Source organism: Pelophylax lessonae, assembly GCF_965119305.1.
Source record: "Pelophylax lessonae genome assembly, chromosome: 2".
Lineage (NCBI taxonomy): Eukaryota > Metazoa > Chordata > Amphibia > Anura > Ranidae > Pelophylax > Pelophylax lessonae.
In genome coordinates this window covers 257,015,797-257,041,579 of record NC_138769.1, presented here as the reverse complement: position 1 = coordinate 257,041,579, position 25,783 = coordinate 257,015,797, and the positions used below count along the sequence as shown (strand labels likewise).

The 25,783-nt window shown below is 48.6% G+C and overlaps 1 long non-coding RNA gene across 1 annotated transcript in view; it reads left to right on the top strand.

The window, feature by feature from the left end:
* Positions 1-25,453, top strand: part of LOC309546972 — a 57,521-nt gene extending 32,068 nt beyond the window's left edge. Inside the window, exon 5 of the long non-coding RNA XR_014224949.1 lies at positions 25,369-25,453. This is a non-coding gene — a long non-coding RNA (uncharacterized lncRNA). The remainder of the gene's footprint in view (positions 1-25,368) is intronic.
* Positions 25,454-25,783: the final 330 nt, after the last annotated feature.

Here is a 25,783-nt window from a genome sequence, read left to right as displayed (position 1 = left end):
AAAAATTTGAAAAATATTGTTATTTTTTCAAAATTGACGCTATTTTTTTTGTTTATAGCACAAAAAATAAAAATCACACAGGTGATCAAATACCACCAAAAGAAAGCTCTGTTTGTGGGGAAAAAAAGGACTTCAATTTCCTTTGGGTACAGCGTCGCAGGACCACGCAATTGTCAGTTAAAGTCGCACAGTGTCGAATTGCAAAATAGGGCCTGGTCATAGAGCAGCCAAATCCTCCGGGGCTAAAGTGGTTAAAGGCAAATGTCTGTTTGGTCCCTCCTTGGACAAATACATTTAGGAGGTCAGAGGATAAGAGTACTTTCCTTCCACAGGAAAGGGGGGCCGGCGCTACTACCAGTAGGACTTCTACTCCTGAGGTTACAAAGGGTTCCTTTCATCTCTCTATCTTCCAATGCCAAATCGAATACAGGACCATGCTTTTGTATGAAGACATGGCCCTCCAACCAAGAGTTGTTCCAAAACCTCTTCTCAGTGATTAGTTCTGGTCCCAGGAAATCTCAGACACCTTGGTCCAAAGTGTCATTTCCAGGGGCTACAGCTGAAATTTTGCACTTTCCTCCTTCCCAGTGGGTGGATCTGCTTTCTGCTGTTCAGCAGCTCTTGTCTCAAGGGGTCATTACCCCTGTACTAATAAAACAACTCTTTAAATAGTTCTACTTTTTTTACAGTTCCCAAACTGAATGGAGGAGTCTGGCCCAATTTGGATCTTAAAACTCTCAACTTGTTCCTACGGGTTCAAAAGTTCCACATGGAAACTGCCAGGACAGGCAAATCCATCTTCCTTCTGGGGATTTTCTGGTCTCTGTAGACATCAAGGATGTTTACATACACATTACCATTGCTCTTTCTCATCAACACTATCTGCACTTTGCTGTGGGTGATTAGCATTACCATTTTATCTCAATTCCCTTTGGCCATGGCCCGCAGGTCTTCACTGATCTGCTTGCTTGATTTCAACACTGCTCCTTGCTCAAGGGATTAATGTTGTGCAGTATCTGGAGGATCTGTTAAAGGACCAGTCCTCCCTGTTCCTGTTTGCCAATCTGCAGCAGATTATGCAGAGCTTTAATTTGATCCCCAATCTAGTTAAGTCATCGCTAGACCTATTACTCAGATCGGAGTACCAAGGCCTAGTGCTAGAAATTGCCCTGTCCAGGATTTTCCTGCCTCAGGACAAACTTCTGCCCTTGCACATTCATACCCGTGCCCTCTGAGCTTACAGATAGCACTCTGTTAATGTCTGTATGAGAGTATTGAGTCTTAATGACTTCCTCCTTCAAGGCTGTGCTGTACTTCAGTTTCATTCAAGACGTTTGCTGCTCAATATTCAGGCCAGACTCTCTAGCATGGTGGATTTCCAACCCAGCACTGGAGTTAGGGAAGCCCTTTCCTCCTCAGAAGTGAAAGGTTCTCAGTCTGTCGAGCTGGAGAGCAGTCCAGGATGCCCTCTTGGTGCAGGGGACTTGGTCACTGGAGGAAGCTCTCCTTCCCATCAACACTCTAGAACTCAGGGCAATTTGGTTGGTTTGGATTCCCTTCAAGGCTGGACTCAATTGCAAGGATACTCCACGAGCATCCAGAAGGATAATTCCATCGCCGCGGCCTACATAAATTATCAAATAGGCACCAGAAGTCGTGCCCCTCAAGTGGAAGAACATTTTATGCTCTATTGGGCAGGACTTCAGATTCTGCCCTGTCTGCCATCCACATCCCAAGCTCTTTGCCACATGTAGGGCACACCAGATGTGGATCTTAGGCGTCCAGATGCAATACCAAACTGGACAGCTTTGTTCTTAATTTCAGTGACCCTCAGGCCTTCACAGTGGATGCTCTGGTGATTTAGTGAAATCCGTTAAGCTTGATCTGCACCTTTCCACCCCTCCAGGTACTTCCTCACCTACTTTCATAAAATCAGAATGGATGGCATGACTATGATTCTCATTGCACCGAATTGGCCTAAGAAAACAAGATGCTCCATGAGCCCTTCTGTTGCAAAGGTCAATAAAGGAACCGGTTGCGGACCAAAACAAACGTCACTTCCGGTCAGGAACTTCCTGTGTGTGGAACGCACGCCGAGAGCGGCGCCACACGAGTTCCTTGTATATGCCTGAGTCCTATTCATGCTTGTGAGTACCCATCTGAACATTTTTTGGGAATAAAATTGCTCATACTTACTTCACCATGTATGGCCATTCTTTTGTTTAACGGTGGAAGCGGAAGCTGACCCAAAAAGTTCCAAGGCTACATAGGAGAAGTTCTGGTCCTGTAAAGATCCCGGGCAATGTGCAATAATTTTGAAGGTCTATGATTATCTGCAATCTGGTGAGTGGGTAACCTTGAGGGGCACCATATCACTCTGCAAGCACCTTAATTATTTGGGACCTTGGCACTTTAATTGGATCACTATAAGGACTCTTTTCAAGCACGGAATATTTATTTGGACTATTTTTAACCACCTATTTGTTTATTGTGCACTATTATATATATTTATTTGTTATTGCTCAGATATTTTTAAGCACTTAGCACTTTTTTACATTTGATCATACAGTGTGCACTTTATAAAATATTGATTATTGTATTTATATCACAGCACTTAACACTTTATTTGAGCTAGCGCTGCATAAATTCGTTTTCATCATATTTTCCTAAGACTTTCTTAGTGTCTGCAGCAGCTGCCCATTATTGCATTCATTCTTATTTAAATTTTCACGTTGTGTAGCGCGGGTTTAATTTTTGTTTTTCACAATAAAGGAACCTGCTTCTTGGTTCCTTGCTTTAATGTTATGGTTCTTGAAGCCGCTCTCCTGGGGGGCAATGAGCTTTCATTATCCCTACTTTCTTGAAGGCTAGAAGACAACTTCTTTTCATCACATCTGGAAGACCTAGTTTGCTAAGTGTGAGCTGAGGAACCATAATCTGTTATTCCTCCAGTCCAGTCTGAATCAGCATCTGGCTGATCCAGCATATGGCATCAAAAAAGGAAAAACAGCCTTGGCTGTTCTGTTTCAGTAACCTTTGGCCTCTTAAACCCTAGTCAAGGCTATGAACAAAAAAAAAGGCCAGTTTCTTTCATCCACACAAACGAGGTGGATGGAGAAATCTACCCACCGGGATATTGAATGTTGACAATGTCCCTTCAACAGATGCGGACCAAACTATTGATTTCTTTGTAGCAGACGCAGCCACACACTGATCAAAATGTAGCTAGTCCCTGCTTAGCCATACAGATTTTGATCAGTATATGGCCAGATGAAGACTGTATGGAGCCTTTTTTAGTTTTGCACAACAACAACAGAGAGACCACAAAGCTCTGAGACATTCAAAGTAGCTTTTGTCTTCAGTGTCTGAACATGGTGTAAGCAGTGAGAGTTTACTTCTCAGCTATTGCCTCCTATAGGCAATTAGAATCCCTCCTTTGTACTACCTGAAGGTTCCCAAAAGAGTCTCTTCGCCTTCCACCCCACCATTGCTAGGTGGATCAGACAAGTTATCAATAAAGCGATTCCAAAGACAGATTTTTTTAACCTTAATGCATTCTATGCATTAAGGTAAAAAAAAAAAAAATATATGCGGCTCCCCCCCCCCCCCCCCCCCAGCCCCCTAAATATTTGTGCGAGCCCTATCCTGATCCAGCAATGAGCACGAGAGCAGCATCTCTCTCCTCATTGGACAGGGAGGCAGGAGCCAATGTCCGTCACAGCCAGTGAGGAGAGAGCAGGGCCAAGCCTCGCTCTGTGTGTCAATGGACAAGCAGCTTGCTATGGGGCATTTAGCAGTGGAGAGGAGCCCAGAGTGCTGGCGGGGGACCTGAGAAAAGGAGGAGGATTGGGCTGCTCTGCAAAACTTTTGAGAGCTGGTAGACATGACATGTTTGTCATTTTAAAGATAAAAAAATAGGTTTAGAATCACTTTAGGATTATATTATGAAGGATATGGTTATTCCTTTCACTGTCAAGGTACACTCCACCAGATTGGTTAGTGCTTCATGGGCTTTTACGCATCTGTTTCTCAGATTTGCAAGACTTCCACCTAGACTTCTGTTCACCTGGTTAAAGCAGTATCAAACCCAAACGTAAACATTTATTATATTGCAGCTTACCAACTCTTAAATGTGGTGGCTGCTCTAGTTTTCTTTTTCTTTTTTTTTTCTTTTTTTAGGCCTTCTATTTTCATCTGGTGATCCAACCAGTAAGTCTGTTGTTGTTTTTTTGTTTTTTTAATATAAGTTCTCCTGCAGATATAACCATTTACCACTGATAGGGGTGCTTACAATGATCAGCCTATATTTATTTATGAAAACCCTTTATCCCAAAAGGAAAACAACTGTTTGCTATAACTGCTTGTTTAACTGCAGTGTGAGCTGGACTTTGGCTTCAATTTCTTAGTGTATCTAAATCTGCTAGGGTATCGAACACCCCCCACCCCTCAGACTGACAATGCTGCTGTCCAAAGGTGCCCCCTGTACTGCTTTATCTAGAAAGAGGGCACTATAATACAGGAGGTGTGTTAACTGGCCAGATCACCAGGTGAAAACGGGGGGGGGGGGGGAGCCTAAAAAAGAAAACAAATGCAGCCACCAGGTTTCAGGATTGGTAAGCGGCAATATAATACATTTTTGGTTTTGGATTTTATACAATTTTCAACCAGGGAGACATTCAGGCCTCCTCTGATGCCAGTTTTGTCAAAAGGTCTACATTCTTCTTTTTGAGTCTATCAAATCTTCTTGACTCTTTTGTTTTTTTATGGACCAGTTGACATTGTTTGCAGTGTTTCCAATCCCTCTATTAGGCTGCTTTTAAATGCCTCTGTTGTAATAATTAAAGAGCCTGTTTCCTTTCCTGTACAACTAAATAGGACTTTTGTCTGTTTCCTGATGTAGCTGGGAATAAAAGGGGTAATATAGGGGGGATTTCCCTGCAGCCTTTCTTTTTTGCCAGAGTCCAATCACCTGTAGATAGTGGCATATAACCTCTTTGTAATGATTAAAAAGCCTGTGTCCTATTTACTACTCCAGGAAATAAATTTGACTGGTAAGTCAAAAATCCAATTTTCTCTTTCGTTCATTGAAGAAAACAGCTCCTGGTATTCTTAACCTTTGGGTTATACTGCCCTCTACAGGAGTAGGACACTAGGCAGAACAAAATTCTGGCTACACACATGGGCAGTCCCAGGGGGGTACACTCCCTCTCTGCTATAGCCATGCAGTTTTTTTTCTGCCGAGTCAGGAGTAAGGACCTAGTTCCATGCTGGGATCTTAGTACTGGCCAAATTTTTTTTTTTATGGAAAATGTTTTTTTCTGGATTTTTCCTGTGAGATCTACAATCAACTGCCGAACTGGGCGTCGGGCTACATGAGTTAGATCCAGTAGTCACCCCAGTCTAGCCAGCAAGCACTCCTCAGATCCACGCTAGGTCTGCCATGGCATAGCCTCACTGGACGGGGGCTGGCCTGCGAGTTTAAGGACTCGAGAGGGGGGCGTGGCTAGGTCATGGCGGTGTGAGGACGTTTGACTCTGGTGCTCCCGCTCCCTGGCCCCCCTGATCGGCTAAATTAATCGTTAACTGGCTGTTTTCTAGCTGACATGAGCTCATACAAGCGGCGGAAGAACAAATCCACCTCCAAGGCTACTCCGTCGGCCCCGATCCGTTCATTCTTCCCGGATTCTGCTACCCCAGTGCTGCGGAAGCTGGTGGCGGGCCCACGTGGCAGTATCGGTCCGACAGCGGTGTCCCGGTTGGTACAGGCGGCATCCCCTCCGGCTCCCCTGCCTGCTATGGCTTCCCTGAGCCCCTTGCAGCTGTCCCAGTCGTCCTCGGCTGGAGACCCAAGCGAAGAAAGGGACATCTGGGCTCTGCTGCGCTCCCTCCCCACTAAGATGGACATGGAGGCTCTGGTAGCGCAAGTCACGGAGCAGCATAAGAGGGACTTCCAAGTCCTGACCGCAGAAGTGTCCCATGTTCGTGAGCGGGAGTCGGCGATCGGAGACCTCCAGGCTCGGGTAGAGTGTCTGGAGCGAACACAAGCTGTCCACGCGGATGTCCTTGCTGAACACCAGCTCGCCATGGAGGACATGGAGAACCGGAGCCGCCGTAACAACTTGCGGCTCCGGGGCCTGCCCGAGGCCACCGGACCGGAGGACTTGATGGAGACGGTTCGGGCCATCCTGGCGCGGATCTTGCCTTCGGACCCCCCTGTTGCCGTGGAGTTCGACCGGATACATAGGGCCTTGGGCCCCAAGCCGACGGACACTACAAGACCTAGGGACGTCATCTGCCGCGTGCATCGGTATCCGGTGAAGGAGCAGGTGCTGCGGGCTGCGTGGACGAAGGGCCCGATAGACTTTGATGGGGCACAGATCCAGGTTTTCCCCGATGTGTCCAGGGGCACTCTGACCCGCAGAGCGATGCTGAAGCCCCTGCTGGAGCGTCTCAGGAGACAAGATGCCACTTACAGATGGGGTTTTCCCCTCCAGCTCATCGTCCGCAAGAATGGCTCTACTTTCGTCCTCCGCAGACATGCTGACCTCCCAGCCCTGTTCCAGTTTGCGGCCATCGCTCCTCTGGAGATCCCGGACTGGTTAGCCAGGCTTCCTGACAGGGACGCTCGCTCTCCAGGAGGAGGGCCATCGAGACCCCGATCCGAGGGACGCCGTCGGCAACGCAGTGCCCCTGTGGCGCGCTCTACTAGCCCCTCGTTGGCTTCCCCGGAATTTTGATTCAGCATTGCCAAGGTCCGTGAGTAATGACTTAGCCCCTTGCCCCCCGCCCCTGCTTGTCCCGGGTCACATCCCTGAGCTTCACCTGCCCTTCCCTGATGGCTGACTGTCCTGCCCTGTGGTGACTGTCCCCCCTGCTGGACTTGCACTGCACTAGCCCCGAGAGCCATGCCGGGCTTCCAGCTGACCCCGAATGTCCCCCGGTGTCTCTGACTGCTGCCCATGCCGAACTTCCGGGGCTCGGGTCATCTGCCTCCCCCCCTATCCCCCTCTCTTGGATTTTGACTCCCCTAGATCGGCTCCGTGACTCCTGCTCCCCCTAATGCTGACATGCGGGGGCCCTGGAGCGGCTCAAGGCGGTGCAGTGCTTTGCTCCCGGCCTGGGTGTCTGGCATGCCTGCTGACTCTCTGCAAGTTTCGATCTCAGAGTAGTGTAATTGCACTGTTGTCTCTCAAGTTGCTTGCTGACTGTATGCACAATTTAATGCTCTCCAGATGTGTTCACGCCTGCTCTTCTGGGGTTACTGGGGGGGCACCTGGGTCTGGTCGTGCTTGCTTTGGTTACGTGCCGGATCTGGGTGTTACCCCGCGCTGCAGGAGAGGGGATGCAGGGAGCTGCCGGTGGCTCTCGGAATTCACTTTTGCCTCCCCCCCTCCCCCCTTCCTTACCCCCCCTCCCCCCTCCTTTATCCCTCCTCCCTTATCCCCCCTCCCTTATCCCCCTTCCCTTATCCCCCCTCCCCTTCTTTCTCCCCCTCCCCTTCCTCCCCCTTCCCCCCACCCTACCCCCCCCTTCCCCCTTCCTCCCCCCTTCCCCCTTTCTCCCCCCTCCCTCCCCCCCTCCCACTCTTCCCTTCCCCCCTCCCCTCCATTCCCCCTTCCCTCCCCTCCCCTCTTCTTCTTCCCCCCCCCTTTTTCTCCCCCCTTTCTACTGACCCCTCCCCTTCCTTCCCCTTCCCCTTCTCCCCCCGGGGGTTGGTGTGTTATATGTGTGGGGTGGCGTGGTATGTCCCCCTCCGGTCCGGCACCACTGATCTTGAGGGGGACGTCTAGATGGGGAGCGGGTGCAGTCTCTGGCATCTCTGTCTTGAGTGCCATTGCATTGTTAATTTGGTTCTTCTCGGGCGGGGGGGGGGGGGAGGGTTTCCTCTCCGGTTAAGGGGCTCAAACTGTTGCACTATGTTATTGGTATCTTTATGTTTGAGTTGTTGGTGTTTTTCAGCTGATTACAATACTGTGTTGCTATGATCTTTATTGGCCGGTTGGGGAGCCGGGGAGCGGTCACCTACCTCTCCCAGTTGGTGGCTCTCCTCGTTCCCCACGTAGGGTGATCCTTTGGTGCCTGTCCACTTTGCCCTGCTTGCGGGGTTGGTGGTCCGGGCCCTGGGGTCCTTTGAGATTGAATTCTCTCTGGTGCTTCGGCACCTTAGTACTTTGTAAGTAGGCGCGTGTTTTGCGCCTTTTCCTTCTCTTCCTCTTTTTCCCTCCACCTTTTTACTTGCCTCTATATCTCCGCTGTTCCCCTTCCTTTTCTTTCCTCCCTCTCCTTCCCTCTCCCTCCTCCGCTCCTTTTGGTTTTTTGTTTTCAACCGGTGGGCTGGACCCGCCGGTTGGGGGGGTTATGGCCGCCCCTCGTCCGGACCCGGTCCGTTTGGTCTCCTTAAATGTGAAGGGGCTCAATACCCCTGAGAAGCGCTCCATTGTGCTGTCGGAACTCCATCGTCTCCGTGCTCATGTTGGATTTTTGCAAGAAACGCATTTCAAATTGAGCAAGATCCCCAAATTGGGAAACAGGCGTTTTCCAACGGTTTACCATGGCTGTTCCTCTGATTCCAAGACTAAGGGGGTTAGCATCTTGATTCAATGTAATGCTCCGTGGATGCTCTCGGACGTGTGGAGCGACGAGTCGGGCAGGGCCCTTTTTGTTAAGGGCCAGTTGGGTTCCACCCCTGTCACTCTGGTGAATCTCTACCTGCCCAATACGAACCAAATCACCTTTATGGACTCAGTGCTTTCTAAGCTGGCAGACTTCGCTGCGGGACAGATCCTTATGGGTGGGGATTTTAACTTGGCTCTTGATCCACTGGTGGACACCTCTAGGGGTTCCTCCCAGCTATCCTATGCTGCTCTACGTCGCTTCAAGCGGTTGACTCATGCCTTTCGCTTGGTTGATCCGTGGCGCGTTCTCCATCCCGGGGATAGGGATTATACTTTCTTCTCCCCCCCACACGACTCATATTCGCGTATCGACTTTTTTCTGGTACCGCAGTCCTTGCTTCCCAGGGTCTCCGCTGCCTCTATTGGCTCTATTGCTATTTCGGACCACGCTCCCGTTCTCCTCGACCTAGACCTGCGCTCCCCTGAGTTGTCACAATGGCAGTGGAGGCTTAACGACACCCTTCTCCAGGATCCTGCTATTCTGGGGGAACTTGGTGCTGAATTGAGGAACTTCTTCGCCTCCAATGCCACCACAGACAGTTCGCCCATGATGGTCTGGGAGGCTCACAAGAGCTATATGCGAGGGGTCCTGATTAAGCTCGGGTCGCGGAGGAAGAGGGAAAGGAGTGCCCAAATGTCTGACCTCCTGGCGAAAATTGGCAAATTGGAGATGGCTCACAAGCGGTCTCAGGCCATTACTGTTCTTCAGGAGCTCACTGTTCTTCGGGATCAGCTCCGTGATCTGGTCCTCTTCCAGGCCAGGGCCGCCCTGGCTAAATGTCGCCGTGCTTTCTACGAGCACGGGGACAAATGTGGGAAATTGCTGGCCAGGGCATTACGTCAACAGAGGTCTAGGGCGTTTATCCCAGAGGTCTCCGACTCGGCGGGCCGGAGGGTTCACTCGACGACGGACATAGCTGAGGCTTTCCGCCTGTACTATTCCTCCCTGTACAACCTGCCCTCTGACCCCTCGCCGTCATCACGCGCTGCCAGGATCCAGGAGATTAGGTCGTATCTCTCGGCCTCCGGCCTCCCCACCCTTTCTCCGGAAGAGGTGGAGGAGTTGGACGCGCCTCTGCGCCCTGGGGAACTCACTGCAGCCCTGGGGGGCATGCAACCAGGGAAGGCACCTGGTCCGGATGGATACACCCTTGCGTACTACAAGTGCTTTGAGGAGGTTCTCTCGCCTCACTTCCTATCGGCATACAATGCGGCAGGTGAGTCGGCGGCCCTTCCGGTTGACTCCTTGCGCGCTCATATAACTGTCCTAGCTAAGGAGGGTAAGGACCCACTGCTGTGTGCGAGCTACAGGCCGATTTCTCTCTTAAATATCGACCTGAAACTCTTCACCAAACTCCTGGCTTCTAGACTGGCTCCCCTACTCCCAAGTTTGATCCACGATGATCAAGTAGGTTTTGTTACTGCCCGGGACAATACCGCCAAGGTGCTTGACCTCATCCATTATGCTAATAGCCGCCGCATCCCAATGCTGGTCCTGTCGACGGATGCCGAAAAGGCGTTCGACCGGGTGAATTGGGACTTTCTCCTGGCTACCATGGAGCATGTGGGCCTGGGGTCGCGCCAGTTGTCCTGGATCAGGGCCATCTACTCCAGGCCTTCGGCTAGGGTGAAGGTCAACGGGTCTCTCTCGAACTCCCTCGATATTGCGAATGGCACTCGACAGGGGTGTCCACTCTCCCCGTTGATTTTTGTTCTGGCTCTAGAGCCTTTTTTGAGGATGGTGAGGGCTAATGCGGATGTGGCCGGACTGTCGGTGAGTGCCAGTGAGTCGCCTAAAGTGGCGGCGTACGCGGACGATCTACTTTTCTTCCTGACGCGTCCTCTCACTTCCCTTCCGAACCTCCTGCGGGAATTTCGGGTTTATGAGTCGCTGTCGTTTTATAAAATCAACTACTCTAAGTCTGAGGCGCTAGCGGTGGGTCTGCCGGCTTCTTTGTCGACTCTCCTTAGAGCTGACTTTTCCTTTAAATGGGGCCTGTCTCACATCAAGTACCTGGGGATATCTCTCCCGAGTTGCCCGGAGAGAGTCTTTGACTGTAATTTCCCGCCTCTTTTGACTCGCATCAAGCAGGATCTGGAGGTGTGGAGCCATGGGACTTTTTCCTGGTTTGGGCGCTGCAATATTATAAAGATGAACATCATGCCCCGCCTCTTATATGTGCTTCAGGCGCTGCCCATCAGGGTCCCGTCCCCCTTCCTCAAGAGGGTGAATAGGGTGTTTCGGGAGTTCCTGTGGCATAGGGGTTCCCCCCGCTTGGCGCTGCGGGTGCTCCGGATGCCTAAACTGAGTGGGGGAATGGCGATGCCCGACGCAATCCTCTATTATGAGGCGTGTCATCTTGCTCGCATTGTCGACTGGTACCGCCATGGTCCCTTGAAGCAATGGGTCTGCCTTGAACGTTTGTCTGTCGGGTCTCCCCTGGAGTCCGCCCTTTGGAGCCCTAACCCGGTGCCTAGGGAATTAGATGCCCATCCGACTGTAGGCGCCACGCTGGCGGTGGGAAGGCGTCTGTGCCACGATGGCCAGTTGGCGTCCTTTCCCTCGCCTCTCCTCCCGGTGATTGATAGCCCGGACTTCGGGCCTGGGGTGGATCAGCCCGGTTTTAGGACTTTGAAGACCGCTGGGGTCTATCAGGCTCGGCACTTTGTGAGGGCTGGGACTTGGGTCTCACGGTCTTATATGAACTCCACTGCGCCCTATACCTCCCTGTCTTTTTGGCAACGTGTCCAGCTGACTCACTTTCTACAAGCTCTTCCTTCAGCGTCTCTGTTTTCGAGACGGCTCACGTACTTTGAGGATTTGTGTTCTGACACCTCCCCCCTTCGCCACACGGTCTCTCTGGTCTACCGGGCCCTGGCCTCGCCGGACGAATCTTTCCGTCCCCCATTTATTGCCAAATGGGAAAGGGACCTGAATGTATCTTTTACGGACCATCAGGTTGAGAGAATATTATTTTTCACGTACAAAACCTCCCGTTGCTTGCGGTATCAGGAGGTGGGCTATAAGTGTTTAACCCGTTGGCACTATACCCCGGACAGGCTTCATCGCATGTTTCCGACCTGCCCCGAGGTTTGTTGGCGATGTGGGGAGGAGGTGGGCACCTACCTACATGTTTTCTGGTCGTGCTCGTGTTTACAACCCTTCTGGAAGGAGGTCCTACGCATTGCCCAGAAATTTACGGACCATTCCCTCACCCTGGACCCGGCCCTCTTCCTCCTTCATCATCATGAATATCCGAGAGCGTCCTATCGGAAGTCGATTCTGCCACTTCTGTTCACGGCGGCTAAAAGCTGCATTCCCCCACTCTGGAAGCAGACGCAGCCTCCTACGGTAGCTATGTGGCTCCGCAAGGTTTCTTGTCTCAACGATATGGAAGATCTAGTAGCCACTGCGCACGGTACACGAGAAAAGTTCCTGAAACGCTGGTTCTACTGGCTCGAATTTAAATACACTTCGGAATACACGGAGTTGATTACCCGCTAGTGGTCGCTGGGCGAGGGTCGGCCGGCCTTCCCCCCACCTCCCTCTTTGGCTCTTTCCTGACCCCTTCCTTTCTCGTACTGGTCCCCTTCCCCCTTCTCTTTTCTCTTTGTTTATTCTCCATTGCTTTTTCTTCTCTTTCTTGGCTCCAGGCATACCGTCTATAGGTTTTTCTCCCTCTTTGCCGCTCCTGGGTATTGGCTGATGTATTGTTGACTTCCTATACGGTGGATCGGTCGGTTTCCGGGAGTGGCACGGTGCGACACCCCTTCGGGGGAAGTACCGCCAGTGAGCCCTCTGGAGTCTGCCGCGATATTCCGGGGCGCCTGGGGGGGGCCTCCCTTCCCCGGTAGCCGGCCATGAGATGGATGCCGGTGGGGCGGGGGGTCTGCCTGGGGGTGCCCTGCGAATTTATTTGTTCAATATCCAGCTCTAGAGAGCTAAGGACGTGGGCTTCATGGGGGTTTACATTTTGTCTCAGAAGCGCTCTATTGACGAACTAGTGCTATGTTGGTACATTTTGAAGTGCTGTTTATATTGTCCATACTTTTTTATTTGCTCGCTATACTCGACAGTAGATTGTACTTGCTGTTGATATATGGTATGCCTGTATGTTTTCTTTCTAATAAAGAATTTTGAAGGACTCGAGAGGCCGCATACGACCAGGTGTCACCCGCGTCGCAGCATTCCACCTGGCCGACAGCCCCCCCATTTCGATGGAGAGGAGGTTCTGTCTGGAGCGGTGCCCGCCTGGTTCCTGGTATAATGAATAGCTGTCCTCCCTCTCCCTCTGGAGAGTTTTGGGGTGGACCTGGGCTCCTCCTTGGGACTGTCTGACCCCCGGGTTCCCCTCCTTCCCGCAGGCACCCCCCTTGCCAAGTCCCTCTTCCTGCCCCCCACACACACATACGCATACACTGGGGCTGGGTTTTTTTTCTGGGTGGTCTGGCCACTTTCTGGGGGCAGGGCGTTAACTGGCGATGGGGGCCAGAGGGGTGCACTGCCGGCGACCAATCGATTGTGCGAGGGGGTTGTACCTGGAGGGGGCTCTTGCTAAGGCCCCCTGTCCTGCCTGAATCTATACTTGAGGCCTGGTCCCCTGCCTTGTGTTGTTGGCATTGTGTTGTAGCCTGTGTGTTTCTATACACGGCGGCCATGTTTGTGTAGTACGGCGGCCATTTATTCTTGTGTTTTGCCATTGCAGATAGCGGCGGCCATGACAGTTAAGCCCTGTGGGTAGCAATTTCGGCGGTGGGAGCCCCTCCTTATCCCCTGGTGCTGACTCATTTAGCTTCCTGATCGCCACACGTGTAGTGCAGATTGTCGCAGGTGCCTGTGTCGGCGGGTGGGGAATTTGGTGGGGGCCTCTCCCTCTCTGCTGAGTATCACTCTGTGCCTTGTGCTTGGCGACTGGGTGGTGCTGCCAGTGCGGTGGGGGTTGTCCCTTACACTTTTTTTGTGGGGTCCCTCCTGGTTACTCATAGAGTCTTTAGAGCACATGACCTGATCCCCTCTCTGAGGCTGCAGGCCCTCTGGGTCCCAACCATCAATCCATGCACTGACGGCTGTCCTGGAGTCCCTTGTGTTTTCTGGGTGGAGGTGGCTTGCGGGCAACGAGCTAGCAAAAAGCGCCCCCCCCCCCCCCCCCCAGCCTTACCCTGCCTCATCTCTCATCAGATCCTGAATCTGATTTGGACGCCGCAAACATGGGTCACCCTTCTGGGTCTGCGACCTCACGCCTGGAATCCTCTGATAGTGAGGATGATTCCTCCATGTCTGCGACAGCGCATAAAAAGGCGCTGGTGGATGCACTGACTGTATCTGTGCGTGAGACCTTGAAGATGGAGGTTGCAGCTGAAGCTGCGAAGGACGTGCAGGTACCCTTTGGCACTCCCAAGCCATCCAGAATGGCAAAGGTGTTTCCTTTCCCGCCTATTTTGACAGAATTGTCGCTAAAGCGTGGGGACGACCAAAGTGTCCCTGTGGGGTCCCTAAGTGCTTTACTAGGTGTGACCCCTACGAGAAATCACTTCTTAAGAAGTGGACAGTACCACCAGTGGTGGACCCTCCGGTTTCCAGATTAAACAAGGCAACCATAACTCCGACTGAAAAGTCCCCGGCTTTTAAGTAGAAATTGTTTGGAGAGAAATGGTCCAACCAATCACTGGCACCGTCCCCTGGAATCAATATTAGGGTAAAAGTGTGCCCAGGGTTGGAATCTACCAAACCCTGGAAATGGGGATTTAAATGTGCCTGTATATTTTGAACATTAAGAACCACGGGTTAAAAAGAAAATGACATTTATTGAAATACACACAATACAAAATAAATGCATATAATTTCTTTACTCGTATAAATATAAAATTGTATCTGTAATCCAAAACATGCGCTACTAATGGACCGACGCGTTTTGCTATTAACAGCTTCCTCAGGATCCAAGTCGTATATAAAGGCATTACACAGAGTTTCAAGGTATCATGATATCTACAATAAAATAATATAATTAGATATACAGCACATATGATATTTCAGATCAACACTGATCATAACCATAATAAATGTATCAATACATCAAGAAAAAGGAAAACCACAAAAAAAAAATTGGGATAATAGTTCCAAAAAAAAAAAGTGGGGGGGGGGGGGAACGGGACAAAACAGATAAATAATAACATAGGGTTGTGAGGAGTCAAAATACAGTGGATCAGAGGGGGGGGGGGGGGCTTCAAACAGGTTGAAGGACGGGGGAGGAAATAGGATCGACCACCCCCTACCATGAGACACAACAAACTTGTCTACTCACCAGTCAATAAACACAAAGATACAACCTTCGAACATGGTATTATGGTGGGTGATATGAGTTTAGTACCAGTGTATCAAATGGCTAGAATTATACAGTGCCTTGCAAAAGTATTTGGCCCCCTTGAACTTTGCGACCTTTTGAAACATTTCAGGCTTCAAACATAAAGATATAAAACTGTATTTTTTTTTGTGAAGAATCAACAACAAGTGGGACACAATCATGAAGTGGAATGAAATTTATTGGATATTTCAAACTTTTTTAACAAATAAAAAACTGAAATATTGGGCATGCAAAATGATTCACCCCTTTTACTTTCAGTGCAGTAAACTCTCTCCAGAAGTTCAGTGAGGATCTCTGAATGATGCAATGTTGACCTAAATGACTAATGATGATAAATAGAATCCACCTGTGTGTAATAAAGTCTCCGTATAAATGCACCTGCACTGTGATTGTCTCAGAGGTCCGTTTAAAGCGCAGAGAGCATCATGAAGAACAAGGAACACACCAGGCAGGTCCGAGATACTGTTGTGGAGAAGTTTAAAGCTGGATTTGGATACAAAAAGATTTCCCAAGCTTTAAACATCCCAAGGAGCACTGTGCAAGCGATAATATTGAAATGGAAGGAGTATCAGACCACTGCAAATCTACAAAGACCTGGCCGTCCCTCTAAACTTTCAGCTCATTCAAGGAGAAGACTGATCAGAGATGCAGGCAAGAGGCCCATGATCACTCTGGATGAACTGTAGAGATCTACAGCTGAGGTGGGAGACTCTGTCCATAGGACAACAATCAGTCGTATACTGCACAAATCTGGCCTTTATGGAAGAGTGGCAAGAAGAAAGCCCTTTCTTAAAGATATCCATAAAAAGTGTTGTTTAAAGTTTGCCACAAGCCACCTGGGAGACACACCAAACATGTGGAAGAAGGTGCTCTGGTCAGATGAAACCAAAATCAAACTTTTTGGCAACAATGCAAAACGTTATGTTTGGCGTAAAAGCAACACAGCTCATCACCCTGAAAACACCATCCCCACTGTCAAACATGGTGGTGGCAGCATCATGGTTTAGGCCTGCTTTTCTTCAGCAGGGGCAGGGAAGATGGTAAAAATTGATGGGAAGATGGATGGAGCCAAATACAGGACCATTCTGGAAGAAAACCTGATGGAGTCTGCAAAAGACCTGAGACTGGGACGGAGATTTGTCTTCCAACAAGACAAAAACCTAAAGCAAAATCTACAATGGAATGGTTCACAAATAAACATATCCAGGTGTTAGAATAGCCAAGTCAAAGTCCAGACCTGAATCCAATCGAGAATCTGTGGAAAGAACTGAAAACTGCTGTTCACAAACGCTCTCCATCCAACCTCACTGAGCTTGAGCTGTTTTGGCAGGAGGAATAGGCAAAAGTTTCAGTCTCTCGATGTGCAAAACTGATAGAGACATACCCCAAGCAACTTACAGCTGTAATCCAAGCAAAAGGTGGCGCTACAAAGTATTAACTTAAGGGGGCTGAATAATTTTGCACGCCCAATTTTTCAGTTTTTTATCTGTTAAAAAAGTTTGAAATATGCAATAAATTTTGTTCCACTTCATGATTGTGTCCCACTTGTTGTTGATTCTTCACAAAAAATTACAGTTTTATATCTTTATGTTTGAAGCCTGAAATGTGGCAAAAGGTCGCAAAGTTCAAGGGGGCCGAATACTTTCGCAAGGCACTGTATATAATGTTAAACAAAACAAAATACAATAACAGATCCAAGTGATGGTGCATAAAAGGTGTACATATACACATACACATATATATATACATAGACACACACATGCATATACATACATACATACATACACACATACATACATATGAAGGTGATATATGCGGAATAAAAAGTGTAAAAGCAAAAAAGTGCTGAAGAATCCAAGATTAGGGTAATGACGATGCTAAGCTTCATTGATATATATGTGTATCAGGGACAAAAAGACCAAAGGAAACAAAGTGCCCAAACCTAGGCTAAATTAAGAAATGAGAATGGAGTGAGAGGGAGATATACCCAGGGAGTGATAAATAAATATTTGTGAGAAAAATGGAGGAAAAGAACACCCAAACCAGTGAGCAGAGGGGACATACCGTGAATATCAAACTATAATCAGCAAACATAAAACAGACTCACCAACTAGTAAAATCCACTTAGATTAAAAATAATCCCAAAATGAATGCAGCAAGATCTAAAAGGGGGAAAGGTACATCCAATCCAGAGCCCAAGAGCGGAAGGTGAGAGACCAATCCAAGATCTCAAATCTCAAGTAAAGAATTAAGATGGGGAGATAACTAAATGGTGATCAGAGACACGAGATCACAGCTGTTGGAGGTAAAAGCGAAATAAGCCACTGCTCAACAATATACATCTAGGAACAACAGCCTGTTAAACCAATTACTCAACAAGGCTTACCTCGACAAACAAATTTCACAACATCTTAGCTAAACCTCTGCAACAAACGTTACCTGGATGTAAAATGAAGAGACACTGCAGATATCCCATGGTGTATATGGAGAGAATAGATCCTCCCCCTCCACTCGTCTCCCGCCCCCCACATCCGCCCGCCAAACCACTGCTCATTGCAAGCGTGCGGGGAGATGTTCCTATGATCTTCCATGTCAGTCCCGGTATGGGCATACCTGGAAATTACGTCGCTGGCGATCCGTGATACAGTGGAAGGAAATCCCTAATAGCTGAAACATAATGAAAGGTGACAGAGGCCGGAAGAGAGGAGCATGTGTAAATAGCTCCTCCCCAAAACAGCCTGAAAACCCCATAGCAAGCATTTCCACATATATAACAATAGTCGTAAGGGGCAGAGGTAAATCACCCTGACCTAATAACATCAATGAGGTAAATGGAGCACAAATGCGGAACCCTTATGCCATAGAAGATGGATAGTGAGAATAATAAATAAATAAGCAATGCAGAAACACTACTTAACTCCTTTATATAAATGCTGCTGTAAAGATGGTAAATTGATATGGATGAATATTTAAAATATTCATATAAACTGTCGCCAGATACCGGAAGAGATAGGACAATGGTCCACTCCATATAAGGCCGCACAACCCAGAGGGAGAGAAAAAAAAAGGGGGGGTGGGGGGAGGGGAAAAAAAAGGGGGATAAAAGGAGGGAAAAAAGATATGCAAACATCAATAAGCATATCTAAATGCATATGTATGGTAATCACACTCTACATAGGCACACTATTCCCTCCATATAAAAAAATGAGAATATATGGATATCAAATAGGATATATTCTTATAATCAAAAGACCATGATTTTCAGAAAGTTGGGATAGTAGTCCCAGAGTTATATGTGGAAATTGTATGGAGAGAAATGGTCCAACCAATCACTGGCACCGTCCCCTGGAATCAATATTAGGTTAAAAGTGTGCCCAGGGTTGGTATCTACCAAACCCTGGAAATGGGGATTTAAATGCGCCTGTATATTTTGAACATTAAGAACCACAGGTTAAAAAGAAAATGACATTTATTGAAATACACACAATACAAAATAAATGCATATAATTTCTTTACTCGTATAAATATAAAATTGTATCTGTAATCCAAAACATGCGCTACTAATGGACCGACGCGTTTTGCTATTAACAGCTTCCTCAGGATTCAAGTCTTATATAAAGGCATTACACAGAGTTTCAAGGTATCATGATATCTACAATAAAACAATATAATTAGATATACAGCATATATGATATTTCAGATCAACACTGATCATAACCATAATAAATGTATCAATACATCAAGAAAAAGGAAAATCACAAAAAGAAAAAAAAGGAACGTTGGGATAATAGTCCCAAAACAAAATTTTAAGGACCCGGCTGACCGGAAGGCTGTGGCCTGCACTATGTACACTTTAGCTGGTTCGGCAATGAGACCGGTATTCACCATTGCCCTAGTGTCGCAAACTGTGACCGAGTGGGCTAAGCTCCTATGCCATGATCTGGAAGGGGAGTAGCTCCCTCTTACCTTTGCCAAGCTGGCAGACCAGCTGGTGCAGGGGCTGAAGTTTATCTGTGATGCCTCTTTTCATGTGGCTCCCCTTATGGCTCGCCTCTCTGTTTTGGCAGTGGTCCTTTGGCGTGTCTTTTTTCTTCAAAAAAGGCCTTGCCTGATCTTCCTTTTCAAGGAGATCGCCTGTTTGGTGCCACTCTGGATGACATCATAAAAGGTCTCACAGGGGGGGAAGAGTACTTTTCTTCTGCAGGCTACTAAGGGCAAGGAACCTCATCATAGACATGGACCTTCCTTCTCGACTCACATGAAGTTTATTCGTCCCTCAGGGTCGACTAACAAGGCTCGAAGTCTTTCAGAGCCTTCTCTGGAGGATCCAAACAAACCTGGTCTGGAAAGCCGAGAGCGGGCTTCTCCAGACCTGTGGACAAGGCTCCTTCTGCATGAAGGTGCGCCCTCACCTGTATCTGGGGTGGGGGGACGTCTTCGCTGGTTTCCTGATCCGTGGACTTCCCTGGTGCAAGACAAGTGGGTCCACAAAGTCATTCAGTCCAGCTACAAGATCACTTTGTGCAGGTACAGAAGTTCAAAATGGAATCCTTTCCAACGGTAGTGGCATCCCTGCGTCAAGGGGACTTCCTCGTCTCTATCGATATTAAGGATGCCTACCTTCTTCACATTGCAATATGTGCCACTCACCAGCATTTTCTCTGCTTTGCTGTGGGAGAGGAGCATTATCAATTTGTGGCATTACCCTTTGGTCTCACCTCCGCTCCTCGGGTCTTCATGCAAGTGTTGGCCCCGTCAATGGGGGATCGCGGTACTGGTTTACTTGGATGATCTTCTTCTGTGAGCAGAGTTTCCCTCTGCTCTGATGGAGAGTTTGGAGATCAAAATATGAACTCTGCAGGAGTTTGGCTGGATTCTGTATTTTCAGAAGTCTTCCCTGGTTTCGTCCACAAAGCTAGACTATTTGGGCCTGACTCTGAACTCGGGCTTAGCCAGAGTGCTCCTGCCTCTGGACAAACTCCAGAAATTGCAGGCTGCAATTCGCCTCCTGCTGTCCAACAAATGGTCATCCCTCCGGACTTGCATGCAGGTGCTGGGCCTAATGGTGTCTACTTTTTCTCTGCAAAGGCAGATTCTGAGCAAATGGGACAAGACTCTGCAGTCTCTGGACAATCCAATTTGGCTGTGTCGGGGAACGAAGGAGACCCTCATGTGTGGCTTCGCTCTCCGGTGCTCCGGCTGGAAAAAATTTTCCTCCCCTTGTATTGGACAGTGGTCACCACGGATGCCCTTCAGGGATGTCCAGTGCGCATTCAATCGGACAATGCCACGGCCATGGCTTATGTCAATCACCAAGGGGTACAAGAAGTGTCCTGGCTGCTCTGGAGGTTGCCGGCATTCTAAGGTGGGCAGAACAGTTCATTCCAGCCCTCTCCGCCGTACACATTTCGGGGGTGGAAAATTGGCAGGCAGATTACCTCAGTTGACAGGCGTTGGACCAAGGGGGGTGACCCCTTCATTCGGAGGTATTTCATTAGCTGTGTCTCCATAGGGGCACCCCCGAGGGAGGTGGATCTGTTGGCATCTTGGCTCAACAGTAATGTGCAGAGGTTTGTGGTTTGGTCAAGGGATCCTCTGGTGGATGCCACAGAGACGTTGGTGGCCCCGTGGGGTCAGTATCGGCTGATTTGCGTCTTTCCTCCTCTCAAGCTTCTGCCAAGACTTCTAAGCAGGATCCAGGCAGAAGGGATTTCGGTCATCTTGGTGGTTCCGGACTGGCCTCGGTACGTTGATCTGATGCAGATGATCGCCGATGTTCCTTGGAAGCTTCCTCTCGGGGAGGCTCTGCTGTCCCAATGACCGATTTTTCATTCTGCTTTACAGTCGCTGGCTTTGACGGCTTGGCTGTTGAATGCCAGGTGCTGAAGGATAGGGGTTTATCTGAATCGGTGATTCCTACACTGTTGAAAGCTAGGAAATCTACTTCTAGGAAGATCTGCCATCGTACGTGGAAGACGTACATTTTGTAGTGTGAGTCTCTTAGGGTTCGTCCTCGCTCCTTCTCAGATCTTAACCTTCCTTCAACGGGGGGTTGAACAGAAATTGGCCTTGAGTAACATCAAGGGCCAGGTGTCGGCCTTGGCGGTCTTCTTCCAACGACCTTTGGCCACACACTCCCTGGTGTGTACCTTTCTTCAGGGTGTCCCACATTTCGTTCCTCCAGTGCGGGCTCCTTTGCCGCCTTGGGATCTTAATTTGGGGCTTTCATCTCTACAAAAGCCTCCCTTTGAAAATATTTAGGAGATTCCCCTGCTTACGCTGTCACAGAAGGTGGCCTTCTAGGTGGCTATCACCTCTGCACGCAGAGTGTCTGAACTGGCGACGTTATCCTGTCGTTCACCTTATCTGGTGATTCACAAGGATAAGGTGGTGCTTCGCCCCTGTCCATCCCTCCTAAGGTGGTCTCTGATTTTCATTTGAATGAGGACATTCTGTTGCCTTTCCTCTGTCCCAGGCCCAAAAATCTGAAGGAAATTGCCTTGGATGTGGTCCAGGCAATTAGGATGTACCTGGCAGCTACAGAGTCTTTCAGGAAGTAATGCCCCGTTCACACGTGCAGATTATCTGAAGACTTTTGTCTGTAGACTTACCAAAACCATATAATATGAGGTCAAACCTAAACACTTTCAATTTGAATGCAATCCAGCAGGCCCTTGCACTACATAGAAAAGGTAAATCTGAAGACAAAAGTCTTCAGATAATCTGCACGTGTGTACGGGGCATAAGACTCTCTATTTGTGTTCACAGATGGACCTTATGATCTGACAGACGGTGGTTCAGGCCTATGCCATCAGAGGTCAGGTTCCTCCTTTCCCTGTCAAGGCGCACTCTATACTAGGGCGCTTAGTGACTCCTGGGCCTTCCATCATCAGGCATCAGTGATGCAGGTTTGCAAGGTGGCCACCTAGTCCGTGCACACTTTTACGAAGTTTTATAAAGTGGATGTGTTGGCATCTGTGGATGCTTCCTTTGGCCGCAAGGTTTTGCAGGCTGCTGTTTAAGAGGATCTGATCCAGTGGTGGGATTCAGCCGGTTCGCACCGGTTCTATGGAACCGGTTGCAAACTTTCTGCAAGTTCGCAGAACCGGCTGATCCGATAAGCTGGCGGCCGGGGAGCAGCAGAGCAGTGCGCCCCGAGGCAGAGCCCGCCCATTCTGTGACAATAGCGAATTAAAATTCGCTATTGTCACAAGGATCCTCCTCCTGGCCAATCAGGGAGCGGGTCCTCCCGCTTCCTGATTGGCCGAAAGGCAAACACCGTGCCATTGGCCGAGGAGGCGGGAGGACTGATGAGACGCGGGGAGCCGGGACTGAAGAGAAGCTGCCGTGATGACCGTCCGTGAGGTAAGTAAACGGGTCTCGCGGGGGGAAAGCTGGCACTCTGCAATGATTCCGGGCAATGCTGTGGGCACTCTGCAATGATTCCGGGCAATGCTGTGGGCACTCTGCAATGATCATTGGGGCAATGCTGTGGGCACTCTGCAATGATCATTGGGGCAATGCTGTGGGCACTCTGCAATGATTCCGGGCAACGCTGTGGGCACTCTGCAATGATCATTGGGGGCAATGCTGTGGGCACTCTGCAATGATTGGGGGCAATGCTGTGGCACTCTGCAATGATCATTGGGGGCAATGCTGTGGCACTCTGCAATGATTGGGGGCAATGCTGTGGCACTCTGCAATGATTGGGGGCAATGCTGTGGCACTCTGCAATGATTGAGCGCAATGCTGGGGCACTCTGCAATAGTTGGGGGCAATGCTGTGGTCACTGTGCATTGAAAGGGGGGCACGCTGGTCTCTCTGCATTGAATGGGGGGCACGCTGGTCACTGTGCATTGAAAGGGGGGCACGCTGGTCACTGTGCCTTGAAAGGGGGGCACGCAGCGCTGGTCACTGTGCATTGAAAGTGGGGCATGCTGGTCACTGTGCATTGAAAGGGGGCACGCTGGTCTCTCTGCATTGAAAGGGGGGCACGCTGGTCACTGTGCATTGAAAGGGGGCACGCTGGTCATTCTGCATTAAAAGGGGGCACGCTGGTCACTATGCATTGAAAGGGGGCACGCTGGTCACTGTGCATTGAAAGGGGGCACGCTGGTCATTCTGCTGGGAAAGTCGGAACTGGTTACTACAATGTGGCACTCTGCAATGATTGGGGGCAATGCTGTGGCACTCTGCAATGATTGAGCGCAATGCTGGGGCACTCTGCAATAGTTGGGGGCAATGCTGTGGTCACTGTGCATTGAAAGGGGGGCACGCTGGTCTCTCTGCATTGAATGGGGGGCACGCTGGTCACTGTGCATTGAAAGGGGGGCACGCTGGTCACTGTGCCTTGAAAGGGGGGCACGCAGCGCTGGTCACTGTGCATTGAAAGTGGGGCATGCTGGTCACTGTGCATTGAAAGGGGGCACGCTGGTCTCTCTGCATTGAAAGGGGGGCACGCTGGTCACTGTGCATTGAAAGGGGGCACGCTGGTCATTCTGCATTAAAAGGGGGCACGCTGGTCACTATGCATTGAAAGGGGGCACGCTGGTCACTGTGCATTGAAAGGGGGCACGCTGGTCATTCTGCTGGGAAAGTCGGAACTGGTTACTACAATTTTTGACCTGATCCTCTTTGAGGGTGTATTGTTTTTTCAGGTGGGCTCAAGTTATTTGGTTGAGCTCCTGTTTCCTGTTTGGCTAATGTTTAGCCTTGGGAATTTTTTGCTGTTTCCCACCCCTCATGTTTAACACCGCTTTGGGATGTCCCAATGGTTAAGAATACTAAAAACTGTGTCTGTCAAAGAACGAAAGAGAAAATGGGATTTTTGACTTACCGTAAAATCCATTTCTCTGATGTTCGTTGACAGACACAGCACCCACACCAGCACCCACCCCTCTGTGGGGTTATAATTTTCCTGACACTGTGGCTATAGCAGAGAAAAGGAGTATACCCTCTGGGACTGCCCATGGGTGTAGCTAAAATGTTGTTCTGCCTAGTGTCTTACTCCTGTAGGGGGCAGTATAACCCAAGAGTTAGGAATACCAGGAACTGTGTCCATCAATGAACAATTGGAACAAAGAGAAATGGATTTTACAGTAAGTCAAAAATCCCATTTTACTACTTGTATTTGGTCAAGGATTTCCAATGAACAGAAAGCTTGTGTTTGGTCAAGGGCACCCAGTAAACATAAAAGCAGTGAATGTAACATTCACTAAACTCTCTGCAGATAAATATTTCTAACTATGACTTCTGGTCTTATACAATTGTAGCAATATGTGAGACTGCATTTCAGGCCACTTTAATAAAGACAAATCAGGTGTTCTCCACTAGTACTGGTTTCCGTTTAGCATAACTTATTTGCTATTAAAAAAAACATAAACTGTGGTACAGGAATATAGTTTCCATTGACAGTGACTGGTTTTATTGCACTAGTATTGCTTAGACGCCCCTTCCTTGTTTCCCCTGTTATTTCCCCTGTTTTGTATTGTTGGTGCCATGTCTGCCCCCATGGGGGCTGACAGGTACAATCTGCGATGTATGTTTAACAAGTGCATTGTGAAAGTTATACCTATGTGGATACTCCAGGTGCGGGCTAGCGCCTCTTGTGTGGACACCTGGTATCCATGATATTGCTACTTTTGACTGTATTAATGTATTGTTATGTTTGAAAACAAATAAAAATTTATTGAAATGATTGAAAAACATAAACTGTAACTCCTAGAATATCTACAAGGGATGCTTCCACCATGAACAATAGATTGGGATCACTGGCGGAATTGCCACTATTCTGCCCTTGATTTCCAATCACACCGTAATGCTGGAAATGGCAGCTAAACGTGGTGCAGTTTTGCCACACGATAAATCGCGCTGCAGTTTCAGCAAACTGCATAGCATGAAGTTTGTCACCCAAAGGAAGCAATTGCTCCTTTTTTGGCAACACGCTTTGTGAGATGCAGTTCTTCCACAATAGCGGCGTGATTTATCGCACCAAAACCACACTGTGTTTAGGTGCCATTGAAAATGAATACCACCTGAACACTTGTGCTGCATTTTGCCAGCATTGCAGTGCAATTTGCAATCACTGGCAGAATCATGGCAATTCGGCCCCTGATCCTGAATTGCTAGGTGTGAAAGGGGCCTAGGTCACAAAGTTGTGGGGATCTTCATCGGGTAAAAAGCGGTTTGTTTTGTTATGAAAATTACTTTTTATAGATACAAATACACTTCAAATTTGAGTTGTATAAAATAAGATACAAAATGTACGTTTTGAATGTTTATGTACAAAGAGCTTTATATATTTAAACAGAATGTATATTGTTGCTCTTTAGATATGTGACGAGCCCATTGCAGAATTTTACAGAATGTCAAGAGAATGGAACGTGGAGTACAGCAATTACTTGCAAAGGTAAAGCCGTGGCTATTAAACAATTACTGTGAATACTAGCAAGACAGTGGGGGAGATTTAACAAAATTGGAGAGTGCAAAATCTTGTGCAGCTCTGCACAGAAACCAGTCAGCTTCCATGTTTTATTGTCAAAGCTTAAATTAACAAGCTGAAGTTAGAAGCTGATTGGCTACCATGCACAGCTGCACCAGATTCTGAGTCTTCCAGTTTTAGTAAATCACCTCCACTGTCTTTAGAATCCAATCTTTGCTTGTTAGTGTGATTTTAGCAGTCACCAGAAAATGCACATTGGGAATATTTTCCCACCTTAAATAATATACTTAAATAATAAGTTGTAT